This window comes from Lithobates pipiens, unplaced genomic scaffold (genome assembly GCF_037356315.1).
Source record: "Lithobates pipiens isolate NorthernLeopardFrog02 unplaced genomic scaffold, aLitPip1_a1.2 Scaffold_13, whole genome shotgun sequence".
Lineage (NCBI taxonomy): Eukaryota > Metazoa > Chordata > Amphibia > Anura > Ranidae > Lithobates > Lithobates pipiens.
The window spans coordinates 143,824,811-143,844,087 of record NW_027507718.1 but is presented as its reverse complement, the minus strand read 5'-3'; the positions used below and the strand labels follow the sequence as shown (position 1 = coordinate 143,844,087).

At 41.3% G+C, this 19,277-nt stretch overlaps 1 protein-coding gene across 5 annotated transcripts in view; it reads right to left on the bottom strand.

Annotated features, from left to right (window-relative positions):
• APBA3 (amyloid beta precursor protein binding family A member 3) overlaps positions 1–19,277 on the bottom strand; it is a 245,134-nt gene that overhangs the window by 123,500 nt on the left and 102,357 nt on the right. The gene's annotated exons all lie outside the window — the stretch shown is intronic.

Here is a 19,277-nt window from a genome sequence, read left to right as displayed (position 1 = left end):
CAGCGGTGAATACACCGCTTCTTCACCGCTCCAAAGATGTGGCTAGCAGGACTTTTTTCACCGTCCTGCTTGTGCACCGCTCCAGTGTGAAAGCCTTGCAACCACACAGACGACTCCTGGCAGATCCCTCCCCCGCCCCCCCCGGAGCCCTTTCTTTCCGGTTTGGTGCTCAACTAGAAGCAAGGCCAAGCTCAAAGCCAGGCCTCCGTGAGAAAGAAAATGGCTTTTCGGTCTAGCATAGAAACCTCAGCTTGTGACTTTTGTCAACTTTTTCCCTATTGGATCCATGGACAGGATCACAGTTGGATCTTAATGATCCTTTACATATCGTTCTAACTATTGGAGAAAAGGAGCCCCCTTTGATGGAGGCTTGGTTCTTGGAGACACCCCCCCCCAGCTGCAAGTCGCTACTTTAACCACTTGCAGACCGGACCATTTTGCTGGTCAAAGACCAGACCACTTTTTGCGATTCGGCACTGCGTCGCTTTAACTGACAATTGCGCGGTCGTGCGACGTGGCTCCCAAACAAAATTGACGTCCTTTTTTTCCCACAAATAGAGCTTTCTTTTGGTGGTATTTGATCACCCCTGCGGTTTTTCTTTTTTGCGCTATAAACAAAAATAGAGCGACAATTTTGAAAAAAACGCATTATTTTTTACTTTTTGTTATAATAAATATCCCCCAAAAATATATAAAAAAACATTTTTTTCCCCTCAGTTTAGGCCGATACGTATTCTTCTACATATTTTTGGTTAAAAAAAATCGCAATAAGCGATTATTGATTGGTTTGCGCAAAAGTTATAGCGTTTACAAAATAGGGATAGTTTTATAGCATTTTTATTAATAATTTTTTATTATTTTTTTTTTTACTAGTAATGGTGGCGATCAGCGATTTTTATTGTGACTGCGACATTGTGGGGGACCCATCGGACATTTTTGACACATTTTTGGGACCATTGTCATTTATACAGTAATCACTGCTATATAAATGCAGTGATTCCTGTGTAAATGACACTGGCAGTGAAGGGGTTAACCAGTGGGTGGCAGTGTAAGGGGTTAAGTGTTCCTAGGGGTGTGTTACTAACTGTGGGGGGTTGGGCTTTCATTTAGTGAACACTGATCTCTGCTCCAATCACAGAGACTAGTGGAATGGTTCCATTTGAGGGCGATTCCAATGTGGCTCTCAACAAAAATGAGAAGGCTCCCAACCTCCCAGAAGCATTTTCCAAAAATTGTCTCAAAGCTGACTAAAATGCTACATTACTCCACTTTGACGTTTTGCAGAAACTAAACCCATACATGTTCACAATACCTACTCTTGAATAGACCACTACTTTACAGTTTCATCAGCTGTATCATTATTCAGTGCCAGTATAGTTGGACCACTCAGTGGTTTGGACAGCATGCACATCTCTGCAATATTATACTGGTCCAGCCCACTGGAGATTGAATGAATCGCTAATTAATAATCCCTCGGTTTGCTTTGATATTGAACAAAATCTCAGTATTTTACCCAGAATAGTCATGGCTAAAAAAAAAGCCTCTGATTCTCTAATTAGTCAAAAAGAGCATGAGCTGTCCAACCTGCTTACTCAACACAAAGACAAATTGGCATCTTAGAAATAAGATTGACTGTCAGACTGGAACTGAATGACTAGGGTAGAAAAGAGCCTTAGATGAATGCAGGTGAAATGTTATACTCAGACAAACCAGGCACACTATTAGCTTGCAAATTGGTGCCCGGTCCCGCTGAATGACAATTCCAAAGATCAGACAGCCTGATGGATCTATCATTAAAAACCCACAAAAGATATTGAATTTTTTCCATTCCTACTTTTTTTAAATATACTTACCCCTCCCGTCCTTTTCTGCCTCCCATCGAGACATAATGAAAGATGCTAGAAATAATTTATTCTGAAACCAGACAAGAATTACCGTCCCATATCGCTTATCAATGCAAACTTGAAATTGACAAAAATCTACGCCAATCGGCTTAATAACTTTTTGGCAAAATATGTCCATGTGGATTTCCAGGTGGAAAATATATACTAAAATACGTCCAGGTGGGTTTCGTCCCAGGGCAACAGGCTGCAGATCATATTCCTAGGCCGGTAGACCTTATATCCCTACTGCGCTCAAACTAGGATCTCCATCTGGTGTTTAAGCACCAGATGGAGAATGCGACTGTCACTTGACCTATACAAGTCTTGATTCCTGACCACATTATACACTGTTCCACATTGATGTTGCGCCAGCTCCTGATGAGCACGCGCTGTGTTTTTTCAATTTAATATTCCGAAAGCCATAGCAGGGTTTTAGGGTTAATTATACCAAATTATGGTTTCAGTACCAGTCTAGCTGGATTGCACTGGGTTCTACTTGGCCACAGGTGTCGCTGTCACCGATGGCAAGTGTGAGAATGCAGTTTAGCTGGGCGTATTGAGTCATTCCTTCTCGGAATCCGCCCAGTGGGAGTGTCATCCTGCTGTGCGTTCTGGGAGAGGGTATTTAAGGTACTGACATCACGTGCTTCTGGGTTCTGGCCCAGAAGATCTTTCCGTCTGCTTGGTCCTGGTCCTCCTGACCAGCCCCCCAGGCCCTCATGGCCTGGGGTGCGGATCCATCCAATTCCGAGTCTTGGGGCTGGATAGCCCGAGGCAAAGTAACTGGGAGGAGGATTCAAAGGTGGTCCGGTTCCATCTCATCTGAGGAGAGGCCCAACAACTGGAGAAGCACTCTTCAGGAGAAGGCCATGCATAAGGCTGGCTTCTCAGAAGGAGCCTGGAGGCTCAGTTGAAGGACACTAAATGGATCTACACTCATACGGTATTGCCGAAACGGCTGCGAGATACTGGTACTGTATGAAGGCTCTTTAAGTTTACCCATGTCCCTCAGTTACATTAAAGTCTGTGGCAGAGACTTTATTCACAAGTGTTCTACATCCAAGTCTGTGGCAGAGAATTTGCTTTACTTAAACACCCCATCGGCTGCTAGGCCTGGTGAGAGAAGGTCTATCCGGTAGCTGTGAGAATCCAGTTGTGAACGGTAATTCTCTGGATTTCTATAGTGAGAGACTTCCTATTTTTGCAGTTCCAAAAGTACCTGAACTTCTTTCCTAACCCTCTACCCCTCATTGAGAGACTGTATATATTTTCAAATAAATATCCCAAAGAGAAGATTCAGTGTCAGTTTCTGCAATTCTTTGGGCCATCTACCGCAGGAAACCCCTAGACGCACACAAGGTCAAGAAGGTAACGGTAAGCCCAATAAAACCAACAGCTCCTTGGGGGGTCAGTGCTACATGTGGGGGCTTTTTGTCCGGGATTTACCGTTACCCCTTGAAACAAAAGAGAAAAAAAAAAAAAAAAACGAACTGTACACATGGTAACTACATGGTAGAGGGTTAAATTTTTTTTGAATTGCGCCATTTTTGAAAGAAATAATTGACATCCACTGTTGGCGCATAAACTGTGGGCGGAGTCAGAAAATCCAGCGAGTTACGTGACCAGAGGAACCAGTGGGAGGAGCCTTCCCTGTTTCTTTTCCCTACACGTGGCACCACGTGAGTGTCCTAGGAGAGAGAGGAAGGAGGTTGTGTTTTATTGCGAAAGGAAAAGAAGTGAATATGTTTTCAGTTCCAGGAACGTCGTCCACCATAGGACCCAGGATGCCTTCTGTGGGAAACCCCACGAGTGTGAGACTGCCTGGGACAATGTGAAAAATACAAAAAGTACGGGGCTTTCACTGTGTCGAAAGCTGTGGCATGGCGGTCCCATCCCTACATCAAATGCAAAAAAGAGACCCCCTTAATGGGACTTTAATAGAAAAAACAATGCCACCAAAATTTCAAGTAAAACATTTTTATTCATTAAACAATAAAGTAGAGAAACCCAGACACAAAGTGTCTCCAATAAAAATATACAATCAGAGAAATGCACAAAAAAAAATCTATACAAAAAAAATCACTGATACTCTCATTGATGTCCCATACCCGACGCGTTTCCAGTCTCTGCTATTGCATTACTTTCATCAGGGGTAGAGAGCAGGAAATGGCAATATCGTGGCAATTCTACAATAAAAAGACAAGAGGGAGAGATGAAAAAAAAAAAAAAAAAAAAAACACACGTTAAATATTTACATATACATGCCCCCAACATAAGCCATCTGATAGCTAGTGGGCCTATTACCAACCTTAGTAACAGCGCTCCTCCATGTATATAAGGTGAGAACGCTTAATGATGCCGGCAACACATGGCCACACTTTCAAGATATTTCATTGGAATGATAACACACGGTAAAATCCTCCAGAATATGTCGTTAAGGGGCTATTTTTTTTATAATAAACACCCATAGTCCTTTGGGTAAGCGCTGATTTATGTGTCACCCTTTAAAACACACTGCCTTTCCTCCATCTTTAGCCACATCCATACAAATAGGGAGTGGTTATGACGCATGCTTGTTCATATACACCATTTCTCTAATATTGCACAATGGTTCTCTTATTTCCTGAATAGGTGGTCTTGTGGGGGGTGTTCCTACTCTTGAGTTATTTATGCACTGGATTCTGGCATCCATTCATATAAAACAATCTTTTACTGAATGCATGCCCTTTTTGGATATTTCCCTTTCCTTTTGTTTGTTTTTTCTCCCGGGGGGGGGGGGGGGGAGGGGGATAGTCCCGACTTCCATTTACAGCTTGTCTTTATCTACAGGGAAGTGGATGTATTCTTTACATCCCCTCTTCCGAAACAATTCTGGACGATTTTACCGTGTGACATCATTCAAAGGAAATATCTTGAAAGTGTGGCCATCATCATTAAGCGTTCCCACCTTATATACACGGAGGAGCGCTGTTACTAAGGTTGGTTATCGGATGGCTTATGTTGGGGGCATGTATAAGTAAATATTTAATGTGTTTTTTTTTCATTTCTCCCTCGTCTTTTTATTGTAGAATTGCCATGATATCGCCATTTCCTGCTCTCTACCCCCGATGAAATTTCTGCAATAGGTGAACAAAATGAGCTGCGCTAAAAACAAAAAATTATATACCTAAAACCTAATCCGAAACTATACCGATAGATATAAAAAAGAACAATATTAAGTGACGAAAATATAATTAGTAAATAGTATACATAAATGTTATCATATCATCATATAAGTGAATAAAGTGTATACTAGATCTGAAATGAAGTTAACATAAATCATATAGAAAAAACCCCCCACAAAAATTTATGTATATTAAAACAAAAATTGTGTGTGCTAAATCTAAACCAATAAAATTAGCAAAAATAGTATTCAAAAACAATAAAGAGTTCATATATAATGAAAAAAATTGTCCAAAAAGTATTGTTGATTCCTCAAAATTGATATTAAGGTGCAAAAATATCCACAAATGCGTGTATATAGAAAATAATCAAAACAATCCTCCACCAGTGAGAAGAGGGGCCGCTTACCAGAGTTTTAGATCCCAGTGTTAGTGAGATCAGTAAGGCAACAGCACAGAGGTTTCTGGATAAACCGTCACAGGCACCACACCATTTGCATCTCCAATACGAAGGCTCCAATCGGGAAACGAAGGTATCGTAGATTGCTGACACCACGCTGCTTCTATCTCCAATACGAATCCTCCAGTCAGGAAACGAGGGTATCGTGGATCATGTATAAAAAATCAAAGGCACTCGCATAGCGTAAAACCACTTGGTTTAATGAAATAGAATAAAAAAATTTACACTCACATATGTACAGAAAAAACGATCACATAAAAAAACGAGCCGGCCGGACTCGTGTGCCGCCCGCACTTCCTGGTTGGGCGTAGAACGCGGAGACGTCAGAACGCCTATCTCCCTACGAGCGTTTCGTCACGAACGGACGTGTTCACGGGATGCGGGACGGCGTTCTGACGCACCGCCTATATACAAAATCCTAAACAAACAGCCTCGGTCTGAGCTCCATGTTGTCCTCTCAATCCACCATGTTAGGTGAGGGAAAGAGGACTGGAATGCCCATACTATCACCCAGTCCACCATTTTACATAAGGAAAAAGGGGTAAAAATGTGCCCTACCACTACGCAGAGGCAAACCTATATTCATAACCATCCAGATTCTTTAAGAGCCATGGATTGAAAACACAAAATTATCATAAGGATACATTAAGAAAAAAATAAAAAAAATTCTTTTAAATGCCAATTAAAAAATATATTTATTGAAAAATATTTAGTAAGATAATAAAATAATATTAGACACAAACAAAACAGTCCAAATAGATGGACAAAAGAGCTTTTGTAGTAAGGATATATACTGTTTTGTATGTCCAAATATTGGTACATTCTTAATTAAAAAAATATATATATCAGTGGAAATAGAAAACTTTTTTTGGTGGGACCACAAATACAGAAAAGATGATAGAGGTAAGAACCCTCATCGACGACTCATGGAACTCACACCAAGTTTACAATTAAAAAAAAACAACAGCAGGAAACCTAAGCTATATAAGCCATTCCAACCAATCATATATTGTTCAAGAGTTGTCAATAAACGCATTTACGTCTACTTCAATATTAAGGCCATGAGGGACGTAACTTTTTAATCTGTGTATCCACATCATTTCAAGCTTGGAAATGCTTCTTACCAAATGGGTTCCCCTCCAATGGGGATTGAACTTGTCAATTCCCATAAAGATTGTGTTGGTAGGGTCTCTATTGTGTGCCAGCAGGTAGTGTTTGGAGACCGAATGCTGGGTATATCCTCTACGGATATTCCCAATATGTTCGTTCAAACGTACATGTAAAGCACGTTTGGTCCGCCCTACATACTGGAGGCCACAAGGGCACTCCAGCATGTAGACCACTGCCTCTGAACAGCAAGTGATAAAAGGCTCTATGGTGTAAGACCTAGAAGTAACCGTAGATCTAAAGGTAGTACTTCTCCTAGACCGACAGCCATTTAGGCTACATACCGTGCACTTCCTGCATTGATAGTACCCAGTAAGGTTCGAGAAAAAATGCGGACGGTTAGTGGGTGGGTCCAAAGCATTAGGAGCCACCCTGTCCCTCAAAGATGTTACGCCTCTATATACTACTTGGGGTCTGTCAGGCAAAATGGTTCCCAATACCGAGTCGTTCCTAAGTACATGCCAATGTTTTTTAAGTATATGTTTGATCCTAGTGTGTTGGCAAGAATAATTAGTGATGAAGGGGTGACGAAAATAGTTTTGACGGCCTCCTTCTCGTTCCTTTAGTAACTCAGATCTTTCAACTTGACTAATCTCATCTATCAAACGTGTCAAGGGTTCAGATGGATAACCTTTTTCAATGAACCTCTGAGTGAGAACACGGGCCTGTTTTATAAAAACATCCTGTTCTGTGCAGTTACGTCTCAACCTTAAGAGCTGGCTTCTAGGTACTGATTTAAGCCAAGATGGATGATGGCAGCTAGTGGTAGGTATAAAGGAGTTCCTATCGGTGGTTTTAAAGAAAGTTGATGTAATGAAACGTTCTCCTTTAATAGTGATAGTAAGATCTAAAAAATTAATTTTAGTAAGACTAGCTTCATAGGTGAGGTGTATACCCCTGGTGTTGGCGTTAAGCTCACTCATAAACAAGGAAAGATCTGATTCACTCCCATCCCATAGGAGGAGGATGTCGTCTATGTACCTGGCCCAAAAGGTCAGCTGCGGCCTGACCCGGGCATAGACAACATCCTCCTCCCATTTCGCCATAAACAAATTCGCCAAAATAGGGGCATATTTTGCCCCCATTGCGACCCCTTTAATCTGGCGAAAAAAATCCCCTCCAAACCAAAAAAAGTTATGCGTAGCCGCATAGTCTAAAAGTTTCATAATAAAGACTATTTGTTCTGAAGGGAGATCGGAGAACCTCACTAGGGAATCCGAGACGGCTTCTAGACCCATATTTTGAGGTATGCTTGTATATAGTGACGCAACATCTGCAGTCACCAGCAGGGTCCCTTGTTTCGGATGGTATCCCCCGAGAAGGTTAATTATATGCCTCGTGTCTTTAATAAATGATGGCATTCGACGCACTAAAGGTTGTAGAAAGAAATCTATATACCTGCCCACCCGGGAAGTGATAGAATCAATCCCACTAATGATGGGTCGTCCCGGGGGGCAGGTAAGACTCTTATGGACCTTAGGTAAGTAATAAATTATAGGGATTCTAGGAGTTTTTGGAACGAGAAAGGCCTTTTCTTTCTTATTTAAGATTCCCTGATCGAATCCTTCTGCAACGAGGGACTCCAAAGTTCTTTTATATTGTGCATTCGGATTAGAGGGTAGGGAGATGTATGTAGCCCTATCCCCCAAAATCCGATTCATCTCGCTTATATAGTCATCCTTATTTAGGATGACTATACCCCCCCTTTGTCCGCTGGGCGGATGACCACATTTTTATTGTTGCAGAGGGATTCAATGCCAGCATCGATCACCTCTTTATTTTTAACTTTTTTTTATGCCTAAGTCTTCAAGGTCTTTGAGGGCCAGATCACGAAAGACTTTTAAAGAGGGACACAGATGTCCAGGTGGATTGAAGAGTGATGAATTGGAAAGTCCCGAGTGACAATAGTCACCAGAGGCATTTCTAAGAAAATTAGTAGGATTTGAAGCTACATATCTTTGGATATTAAGTTTTCTCACATACTTATGAATATCCATGTATGTTTGAAACGTATTCATATTTTTGGCTGGGGCAAACTTGAGGCCCTTATCCAGGACACTCAGTTTGCAATTACTAAGAGTGGCCGAGCTAAGGTTAAATGCCCCCCCTCTCCCCCATACATATGCCCAAGCCCCTTTTCCTTACTATGGTCAGGCTGCTCCCCCTCCAAACTGGGGACAGGAGAGACCATTTGTACCTCCCCCTGGATGGATGGGAGGCCTTGATTCTAAACAGGGTTACTTTCCATCTGCACGTAACTGCATAGAACAGGATGTTTTTATACAACAGGCCCGTGTTCTCACTCAGAGGTTCATTGATAAAGGTTATCCATCTGAACCCTTGACACGTTTGATAGATGAGATTAGTCAAGTTGAAAGATCTGAGTTACTAAAGGAACGAGAAGGAGGCCGTCAAAACAATTTTCGTCACCCCTTCATCACTAATTATTCTTGCCAACACACTAGGATCAAACATATACTTAAAAAACATTGGCATGTACTTAGGAACGACTCGGTATTGGGAACCATTTTGCCTGACAGACCCCAAGTAGTATATAGAGGCGTAACATCTTTGAGGGACAGGGTGGCTCCTAATGCTTTGGACCCACCCACTAACCGTCCGCATTTTTTCTCGAACCTTACTGGGTACTATCAATGCAGGAAGTGCACGGTATGTAGCCTAAATGGCTGTCGGTCTAGGAGAAGTACTACCTTTAGATCTACGGTTACTTCTAGGTCTTACACCATAGAGCCTTTTATCACTTGCTGTTCAGAGGCAGTGGTCTACATGCTGGAGTGCCCTTGTGGCCTCCAGTATGTAGGGCGGACCAAACGTGCTTTACATGTACGTTTGAACGAACATATTGGGAATATTCGTAGAGGATATACCCAGCATTCGGTCTCCAAACACTACCTGCTGGCACACAATAGAGACCCTACCAACACAATCTTTATGGGAATTGACAAGTTCAATCCCCATTGGAGGGGAACCCATTTGGTAAGAAGCATTTCCAAGCTTGAAATGATGTGGATACACAGATTAAAAAGTTACGTCCCTCATGGCCTTAATATTGAAGTAGACGTAAATGCGTTTATTGACAACTCTTGAACAATATATGATTGGTTGGAATGGCTTATATAGCTTAGGTTTCCTGCTGTTTTTTTTTTTTAATTGTAAACTTGGTGTGAGTTCCATGAGTCGTCGATGAGGGTTCTTACCTCTATCATCTTTTCTGTATTTGTGGTCCCACCAAAAAAAGTTTTCTATTTCCACTGATCTATATATTTTTTTAATTAAGAATGTACCAATATTTGGACATACAAAACAGTATATATCCTTACTACAAAAGCTCTTTTGTCCATCTATTTGGACTGTTTTGTTTGTGTCTAATATTATTTTATTATCTTACTAAATATTTTTCAATAAATATATTTTTTAATTGGCATTTAAAAGAAATTTTTTTATTTTTTTATTAATGTATCCTTATGATAATTTTGTGTTTTCAATCCATGGCTCTTAAAGAATCTGGATGGTTATGAATATAGGTTTGCCTCTGCGTAGTGGTAGGGCAAATTTTTACCCCTTTTTCCTTATGTAAAATGGTAGACTGGGTGATAGTATGGGCATTCCAGTCCTCTTTCCCTCACCTAACATGGTGGATTGAGAGGACAACATGGAGCTCAGACCGAGGCTGTTTGTTTAGGATTTTGTATATAGGCGGTGCGTCAGAACGCCGTCCCGCATCCCGTGAACACGTCCGTTCGTGACGAAACGCGCGTAGGGAGATAGGCGTTCTGATGTCTCCGCGTTCTACGCCCAACCAGGAAGTGCGGGCGGCACACGAGTCCGGCCGGCTCGTTTTTTTATGTGATCGTTTTTTCTGTACATATGTGAGTGTAAATTTTTTTATTCTATTTCATTAAACCAAGTGGTTTTACGCTATGCGAGTGCCTTTGATTTTTTATACATGATCCACGATACCCTCTTTTCCTGACTGGAGGCTTCGTATTGGAGATAGAAGCAGCGTGGTGTCAGCAATCTACGATACCTTCGTTTCCCGATTGGAGCCTTCGTATTGGAGATGCAAATGGTGTGGTGCCTGTGACGGTTTATCCAGAAACCTCTGTGCTGTTGCCTTACTGATCTCACTAACACTGGGATCTAAAACTCTGGTAAGCGGCCCCTCTTCTCACTGGTGGAGGATTGTTTTGATTATTTTCTATATACACGCATTTGTGGATATTTTTGCACCTTAATATCAATTTTGCGGAATCAACAATACTTTTTGGACAATTTTTTTCATTATATATGAACTCTTTATTGTTTTTGAATACTATTTTTGCTAATTTTATTGGTTTAGATTTAGCACACACAATTTTTGCTTTAATATACATAAATTTTTGTGGGGGGTTTTTTCTATATGATTTATGTTAACTTCATTTCAGATCTAGTATACACTTTATTCACTTATATGATGATATGATAACATTTATGTATACTATTTACTAATTATATTTTCGTCACTTAATATTGTTCTTTTCTATATCTATCGGTATAGTTTCGGATTAGGTTTTAGGTATATAATTTTTTGTTTTTAGCGCAGCTCATTTTGTCCACCTATTTAGTTTAATATCGGAGTATTACGATTAGGGTTGCTGCTTATAGGTTACTTTCTTTTGCTGTTTGAGTAGCGCGGTTTACCCTTTGTACCGTGTTTGAAATTTCTGCAATAGCAAAGACTGGAAACGCGTCGGTTTGGGACATCAATGAGTGTATCAGTGTTTTTTTGTATAGATTTTTTTTGTGCATTTCTATGACTGTATATTTTTATTGGAGACACTGTGTGTCTGGGTGTCTTTATTTTATTGTGTAATGAATAAAAATATAAGTTTTACTAGAAATTTTGGTGGTATTGGTGGTCTATTAAAGTCCCATTAAGGGGGTCTCTTTTTTTTGCGTGTTAACGAATACGGGAATTCGCCTGGCACCTCAGGGGCATTTTATCCTGTATACATCGGGAGACATCAAGGCCCTTGGGATGCTTTGTGGAAAGTGTGATGGACTGGTCACAAGTCCCCGGCCATTTGTTCGTTGCCTCCGGTGTGGAGGCTACTTATTCCAGGTGGGACAACCCATCGTGCCACCGATGGCCTACCACATGGACTGGGCCATGGGCGTTGCCACTGAGGAGTCCATTATCTACACTCCTACCTACAATCTCTACACTGTCTGCTGCTGCCAGCATCCCGGAGGGAGATGCTACTACTGCCGTTACCGGAGGAACTACTCCGGATGTCATGGACACCGCTTCGTCCACCAGAACTACAACTACCATGCCCGCTCCAAAGAAAGTGGGCCATGTCAAGGTCTCCTGCGGCCGCATTCGAGGACCATCTCAAAGTTTATCCAAACCGGATCGGAGGAAGGAGATCATTCTGGAGAAGTCTGCCAACATTACTGGTGAGAAATCTGGGACCATTGCATTGAGCGGGACTGTGACTAAATATCTGCCAGCAGAGGAGTTGGGAGATTCAGAGTTAGATTCTCTCTCTGAGGCAGGGGATGATTATCTTTTTGAGACCACGTCCCAGGAGATGTTATGGGCAAATGCGGATGATGTGGCTGCAACTTGCAGCATCTCCGGCTGGCTGACCCTTAATTTGGGGAGTGCATCGCCTGTAAATTTACCCGAGTCAAAGAAAACTTCTTTTGCTATGGTGCACAAATCTCCAAACTCCTGTGTGCCTCCCAGGGATGGAAGTGCTCGAGCCCAACGGAATTGTAATTTGATGGCCGACTATTGGGAACAGACAGAGTTATTAATAGAGAGATTTGTCGAAAAGGGCTATGAAAGAAGGGAGTTGGAGAAGATCAGAGAGAAAATAGGGCATCTAGATAGAGATAATTTATTAGAAAGTAAAGACAGACCCTCCACTAAGGCCAAAATACCATTCATCACATATAATTTGCAATGACCAACATTTGTATAAAATCCTTCCACAAAAGCCAGAATTCATTTACAGAAGAGTTAAAAGAATAAGGGATGTAATTGTAAAAAACGTACCAGATCCAACCAAAAAAAAAAAAGACAACGTTTTTCGACCATAAAGGTTTTTATAGGTGCGGAAAATGCAAGCCCTGTAGGCTCACAAATGGAGAGAATTAAAAAAAAAAAAAAAAAAAACTATAAAATTTCAGTCATATGTAACAAAACAAGAGTTCACAATAGATAAGCTTATTACATGTGGTAGTACACATGTTACCTATGTACTGGAGTGCAGTTGTGGGCTCCAATATGTAGGTAGAACCACTAGAACATTAGCGACACGTATTGGTGAACATGTAAGAAATATTAAAAAAAGGATACAAATATCATAGCGTCTCAAAACACTTTAGGGAGACACAATAGGGATTCACGCCACCTCAAATTTTATGCAATTGATAAAATAGAACAAAGTTGGAGGAATTTGAATTTACGTAGGGAGGTATCACGTAATGAAACATATTGGATTTTTAAATTAAATACAATGAGACCCCAAGGAATGAACGTGGAATTGGATGTAAATTGTTACATAGAAGATTATTGACCCACCCATCTACCAGGTTTAGATTTTTTGATTCTTATTTTTATTTTTAATATTTGTTTATTTTTATTTTTTTATTATTTATCCATTTTTTTTTTCAGTTTTGTTTTTGTTATTTTTATTGTAATTTTATTTTAATTTTTATTTATTAAATTTTCTTCTTTTCAGATTTATATTTGTATTTTTTTTATTTTTATATTTTTTCTTTGCTGGATAGATGGATATGTAGCCGTTTTGGAGGAATTGTTCTGATAGTGAATACATTTATTTTATTTTACTTGTTGTGCTTAGGATCTTGATATGATCTTAAAAATGTTTTAAAGGTTTTTAATAAGGTTGATACAAAATTGTGAAAGCTAGCCAGCTGTAAATATGGGGGAACCCTATATATAATTGGGGCATAAGGAGTATTGTGTATAAAGTTTTTTCTCAGCCATAAAATATATTCCAATTATGGGCAAAAGTGGGCTTTGAAACCCAGTAACAAAAATGGCGATTGCATTACTTCCGATATTGCAGGATGAATGCAGGGTGGCCAGTAACTAAAAAGGCGGGTGAAAGACTTCCGGTATAGTGTTAAGGCCTCTTTTGGTCGTTTAATATGTAAATAGTACATTTAGTATGGGTGTGGGGTATAAAAGAGGGAGCGGAGAGGCACACAGCAGCTTCTTGAGGACGCAAGACACTTTGTGAAACGCGTAGCGGCTGCTGGGAAATTCCTTTTTGTCACATCCGGTGGAGTGAAAACGAGGCTTGGAATGTACACTGTCGTTGTGGAAAGCACACCGCTACATGGAGAGAGAGGGATAGACTGGGTGATAGATCTGAACCCCATCCGCACGTACACGGCTGGTATGCTTTGTACCGGCTTACAGGCACATGTGAGTTTAATTATGCTTTTTAACCTTTCAAAATAAACTTTAATTACATACTATACCATGACGGCTATTTATATATATTTGTGAGAGACTGCTTGGAGAGGCTGTTGGTGAAATCCATAAACGGAGTGGTTATCCTAAATGAACCAAAGGCGCATATTCTGGTATATCTGGTGAGTGGCCATTGCATCGGGTGGTGGTGAAGTCACTCTTTTGGTGGATATAGCAGTACTTTACACAGGAGGAATATTTTTGCACAGAAATGATCACTCACTTGGGACATTCATTGCACTAAAGCAAACTTTTTTTTTTCTTCTTTTTTTTTTTAACATGGAATTGCACTTTATATATTGTTGTTGAATATATATGTCTTCATTAATGGTGTATATGTATTGAGGAAACTATAGATGCTTTAATATATGCACGGCACTTTAAATTTGTATGCTGCACTGTGAAATTAATATTTAATGAGTTAGTATAGGTGAAATATTTTGAGTAGTGATAGTTAAGTATATATCTATATATACTATGGATTGCGCTATCACCTAGCCCCCCTTCACTGTCTCCCTCTCAGGCTGAAGCCGTCACCTAGCCAGGACTCCCACACCTCCTCCGTTTTGGACCGAGATGACAGAAATCATATGCAGTCAGTCCAGCAGCCAAGACTCTGAACAATACGGCAATGCAGATTCTCCTATCCCATCTGCTCAAGCGCAATACTCAGGGGTACCCCATACTTTTAGCTCGCTTTGCCGATCTTCTCCAAAGGGAACTGGCAAAAGCTATTGACAAACTGGCTTTAAAAACATAAAACAAGATTTCCAAGAACTGGGGAACCGGTTAGACATTACTGAATCCAAAGTAGATGACCAGGTCCACAGAGTCTCCCAAAACTCAAATATGATAACTGATTTGCAAGATCGTCTTTGAAGAGGCTTACTCAAAAATCGATGACCTACAGTGATGCGCTACGCCCGAAAAAATCCAGATCTGGAAATAGATGGTCTCAAGATTCAAATATTTGCAGATATATCCCAGGCCACAATCCAAAAGAGGCGATCGCTTAAACCTTTGTTGCTACCACTGACCCAACGTAACATTCGCTATAGATGGAACTATCCCTTTAAGCTTAAATTCTCCTTTAACAGCAAGTCCTACTCTTTTTCAACATTTGCAGAGGGTGAAACAATCCTACTGAAATTGGACTTTATCTCCCATAACCCATCATCACAGAACCAGCCTGGAACCAGTGACTCCCCTCCTCCGCTTTCCCCTCTTTGGTCATCAAAGTCGGCTAAGAAATCAGCCTCGTCCTCTCGTACATCTTGAAAAATAGGCTCTATACAATTGAACAGACCTCTTGTCCATTGTGGTGGCTTCTCAGTGGTTTAAGCCGATTTTGAAGTTTTTTGGCTAACGAAGAGGTTTTCTTTCTAGGTTGGGCACCTTCCCCCCTTCCCCCCCCCCCCCCCCCCCATCAAATGGTTTATCATGGCTACTTGGCCATGTGGTTCTGTCAATATTTCGGGGTGGGATATTGGGACCAAAAATGTATTTGAATGTGTCTGTGTTGCTAGGGGGGGCCATGGGCACTCCTCACTTGAAGGACTCTTCCCATCACCTGTTTTTGGTGAAGACTCCTTCACACTCAGAGCTTTGGCTTTGGGACATTTACATTGTTCATTGATTGTTATACATGATGGTCTACATGTTAAAATTATGTCACTCGGTACCAGGGGTTTCCTGGTACGACTGCTCTACTTTTTTTTTTTTTTTTGTTCTTTCTTCTCTTTTACTTTGGCTTCAACTCTTCTTTTTACTGCTGCTTCTTGAGTGTTGCCTGGAGATTCTCTTGGTACTCCCGGCTTCGGGAAATTACAGATTGGTGGGCGAGTCTGCTCATCATTGATTACGACTGTTTCCTATGTCTAGCATAAGGACTACCCCCCAAAATATCCACCTGCTCTCCCATAATGTTCGGGGCTTCGGCTCACCTGCCAAAACGGATTAAGGCCTTCACACATTACCGATCCTTGGGGGCAGACATTGTTGCCCTCCAGGAGATGCACTTTACTTCCCTATTTACCCCTCGATACCTCCATAGAGATTACGCTCTCTGCTATTACGCGAACGCATCGGAAAACAAAGAGGGGTGTAGCCCTCTGCTTCTCTAAACGTGTATCATTTATAGAAACCAAAAATCCTTAAAGACAAAGATGGCAGTTATCTTTTAGAGAAAGGCCACTTTCCTAATTTATTACGCTCCCAACATGATTGAAACCGCGTTCTTCCACTCCCTCCTGAGGTCCATGGCTTCTGAATTTGAAGGCACAGTGATTTTGGCAGGCGATTCCAACCTAGCTTTGGATCTTATTAAAGATAAAATCACACGTCACAGGACTTCGATCTCCCCCCCAGGTAAAGCCACAAATTCGCACAACTGCTTTATCATTATGATTTAGTGGATGCTTGGAGGGAGGCGAACCCTACCGCTAGGGATTATTCTCACTATTCAAGGGCACATGGACATTATTCACGTATAGATCATGTATTTCTCCTCTCGGGGCCGCTACCGAAGTTGAAGTCCGCCAGAATACTATCAACACCCTGGTCGGACCATGATCCGGTTATGGTTCAGATAGCGGATCTCACCAATAAGACTAAAAATTCTCATTGGCGATTAAATGAATCTCTCCTTAGCAATGAATCTCACTGTATTGAGATCTCCAACCATCTACAAACTTATTTTGAAACTAATATTCCAGGAGACACATCCCCTGCTATTAATTGGGCTGCACACAATAGCAGGGGATGTGTCTCCTGGAATATTAGTTTCAAAATAATCCGGGGAGCCTTTATTCAGTTGGCCTCCAGACTCAAAAAGGCTCACACTGAATTGATTTCTGCCAAAACCAGAGAATTAGAAATTCTAACCAAACATAAACGTTCCCCATCTTCCAATCTATTCAATAAGCTGGAACAATCCCGTTTGGAACTAAATATCTGCCTCACTACCAGGGCCGAGAAACAACTACGATGGACGAACCATCAATTTTTCCCTTGGCGTGATCGCCCGGGTTCTTTATTAGCACACAAGCTTACGCCTAGGTATTCCCATCGGGCACTCCCCCAAATTGGGTGGCCACCTCTCTCAGAAACCCCAAAAAATTCTTAACGAGTTCCACGATTTTTATGCAGATCTCTATAAGAAACCCCAGGACGTGGCCCCTCCATTCATTAGGGAATTCTTGGGGAATCTCCCCCTCTTGTCTATCACGGATGAACATAGAGATCTTATGGACCAACCTTTCACGGGAGAGGAGATCCATGATGTTATTAAATCTCTCTTACTCCATAAATCCCAGGGCCCCGATAGTCTTCCTAATATTTATTATAAAAAGTTTTCTGGTCAGTTGGTCCCGCATATGATTCTTTATTTGAACTCCCTGCGGGATGGTGGGGTAGTCTCAGATGAAAAACAAAGCTTATATCAGTGTTATCCCTAAACCCAGAGACTCTACCGACGTTCGTAACCATCAACCAATTTGACGAATTGTGATTTAAAGATCCTTACGACAATCCTGGCCTCTCGCATTAATTCCTTTTTAGAACACTACATTCATAAAGACCAATCGGGAATTAGCACTGGACGTCAGACCTTAGATCAAAATTCGTAGATCTATAACCCTGATCTCAGCAGTGCGCTTTAACTGGGATAATCAATCTCCCCACCGGGAACTTTTGCTCCCATCATTGGACCTTAATAAGGCTTTTGAACTACTAAACTAAATTGGAACTACCTTTTCGTTACACTTGAGACTTTGGGGTTTGGCCCTATATTCCTTTCCATGATAAAACACTATATAGATCCCCAATAGCCCAAAGTTTCCATTAGAGGCCACAAGTCTTCGCTATTCCCTGTTCAGCGAGGTATGAGACAGGGATGCCCGCTTTCCCCTCCCTACTATTTGCTCTGGCAATAGAACCCCTGGCCGTGGCAATTCGTTCTCACCTCATTCATGGCATCCGCTGTGGCCAACAGGCACTATTTGCCGATGATGTTCTTATGTATTTCACCAAACCCCAAATATCTTTACCCAAATTTATGTCCCTACTAGATCATTTCTCTCGACTTTCCGGCCTGACCCTACACTCTCAAAAAAAATGTAGCACTTAACATATCGCTACCCCCGCTGAAGTACTGCTTCTTCAAAACACATAACTTCAAGTGGGCCTCCCATTCTCTTCCATATTTAGGAGTCCAGCTGACCTCCTCTACACCTTATATAAAAGCAAACTACCCCCCATTATTCAAGAAACTTAAAAAAGATCTTCGTTGTTGGGCACACTATTCTCTTTCATGGTTTGGCAGAATCAATTCCATAATAATTACATTCTTACCTAGACTCCTATACTATTTCCGGGCCTTACCGGTGGTGATCCCGAGAGGAGATATGCAACATTTACAAACTGAAGTCCTACGTTTCATATGGGGTAACAATTGGCCTTGGATACAAAAACGAACACTTTACACACCTAATCCCATGGGGGGGCTTGGTCTTCCCAATCTATAGGCATACTATCAATCAGCCCAGATAGCCCAGCTGGCTTACACCACAGCCAAAAGTTCAGTCTTCCTTTGGGCCTACATAGAAGCACTCGCTTGTCACCCACTTGCAATAGGATCCTTAATGTGGCTTCCCAACCATAAACGCCCGCCTATTCTATGCCCTACTCTATCGCACTCCTTAGCGATATGGGATAAAATGCGCAACCGTAGGCCTCTATCATCCCCTCACACACCACTGGCTCCCATTTTCTGCAACCCAGTTTTCACCTGGTCTTACTCCGCAAATGTTTCAATGGTGGCTCAATAAAGGGCTGAAGAGAATTGGAGACTTTATTAATGGGAACCAACTATACACTACACAGTATTTCAAAGATACATTTCTAATGCCTCCCGCCGAGATATTTTAATACAATCAAATTTCATTGTTTGTCAAATCCAAGCTTAAACAAGTGGTAGGCCCCCTTACACTTACAACATTCGAACTGCCTTGTCAATCTACAGGCTTACAGAGGGGTCGGATATCTGCAATATATACCCCATTACTGAACCAGATACTAAACTTGCCTATATGGAC